Here is a 2051-nt window from a genome sequence, read left to right as displayed (position 1 = left end):
AAAGACATTTACAGAGTGTTGCCAGTTTTCTGTCCTCAGGGAACGGAGGATGACATAATCTGAAGTTTTGTAAAATTGCAAAAGTTTTCTGAAGGTATAAAAAATAAAAAAATTTGAGAGACTCTCCAGACAGCCGTGCATTTATTGCTGATTTAATTAAACATTCTTCTAAATGTAGCAATGTTTTCTGGATGTATAAAAAATAAAAGTTTTGAGAGACTCTCCAGATAGCTGTGCATTTATTGTAGTTCTACTATTTTTTTATTTTTTTTCCTGGATTAAATCCTTACTGCTGTATTGTTAATTTGATAAATATTTGTAGTTTCTCTTTATTTGGTGCTTCAGCTGCATTAGTTTAAGTCAGTGGTGTTCACAGGAACAGTAACTTGCTCTGCTTTATTTTGCTTTATTAACTTTAATCAACGTCACAGCCATTCAAGATCAAACGAGACGTGTTGAATAAATGCTTGATATGTAGTTTAAGCTTCACAGTAAGAGACAGAGATGAATTCACTGAGTCACGTATGTGGAAATCAAATCCTTTAAAATTAGCTTAATGAAATAAAAGAGCCCTGAATGAGTGCATGTTGGGAATAAAACAGTTGAATTTAATTCTCTGTCAGCTGCTTAAGCTCTTGTAAATGCTTGTTTAAATCATATTAAGTCTTGTGTTATTATTCATAACACAATAGTAATTGTAAAAATTGTATAATATATGTTATCTGGAAAAAGACAAATAAAACTGTCTCTTCATTTTAAATGAAGCTTTTCTTCTTTCTTTTTACTGAGTTATTAATTAATTAATTTACTGTACGCTACACTGCATCATATTTAGAATTTTTTTTCACTGTATTCTTGCCGGTAAAAGATAAAATAAAGCTGGTTTAGTTCATGAGGGATCATTAAAGTATCGCGTGTTCAGTGCATGGATTTCTATGCTGAATGAATCAAGGTGAAACATCAATCAAGGTGTTTCAGAACTGCAGAATTCACACACATCTGCATTAATTCAAAGAAATCAACGAGATAAATGAGTAAATGAGAAGAAAGGAGCAGGTTTGTTGTGGATCTGAACCCGTGTCTCTGACATTGTTGAGCAGCGCTCGAGCACTAAACTACTGATGAACTTTTCCTGAAACACACAGAAGAATCTTTTCCAGCAGCGTGTTCCACGAGAGAGAAGCTCTTTATTCCTCTCCTTCACAATCATAAAAAGATCATCAGGGGTGTCCTGCACATCATTGTTTTGAGCTGACTGTGAGATCTGATGCTCTAGAGCTGGATCTGTGTTTATTATAGTCTTCAGATCCTGATCCCTGATATATAGACCTAGTTTTATTTCTGTGTTTGGACACTAATGTTGTGAATCAGGGCTTGTTCACGTAGTCCTTCACACAGAAATGCGTCACATCTGAGTTTGTAAAAGTCATTTTCACAAAAAGGCTGACGGTGTAAATGGATATTTAACACAGATCTCATTAAATGACAAACTCTCAGCTTGTTTTGTGTGAATAATTCATGTACGTGTGAGAGCTGCCTGAAATGTAGTTTTTAATCTTTTATTTCGTGACATTTAATGTTGGTCACAATGCACTGACAGTAAATATGTGTTAGAAAACTAGATCTATATCACTCATAATATTACCATTCCACAGTATCCACCTTTTTCTAGATTTGATTTATTTTTATGGCATAATGCAGAGCTCTTTAAATGTATAGCTAATGTAAAACAGTGTAATGGTGCTGTACAGTAAAGAGTAAGCACACTTCAAGCACTTGTCTTCACTGTAATAGTTCACTGTAACAGCAGTCAAACCGCTGCCACATTAAGATTTATGATCAATAATTACTGAAAGATTACATGTTAGAATGCTATATTATTAGTGTTATTAATAATCGCAGTAGTTGATATCATTATTGTGTCTTCATTGAGAGTGAAAATGTCCTGAATGTCCAGCTTTACTGATCATTGTGTGGAGAGTCTCTTTGCTGCACTCTGTGCTGATTTATGACGAGTTTCTCATGTGACGGGGTTGTTTTTACCCGCGCCG

This window comes from Cyprinus carpio, chromosome A1, assembly GCF_018340385.1.
Source record: "Cyprinus carpio isolate SPL01 chromosome A1, ASM1834038v1, whole genome shotgun sequence".
NCBI classification, from domain to species: Eukaryota; Metazoa; Chordata; class Actinopteri; order Cypriniformes; family Cyprinidae; genus Cyprinus; species Cyprinus carpio.
The sequence above is the reverse complement of the archived record's forward strand: the minus strand, read 5'-3'. Positions refer to the sequence as shown.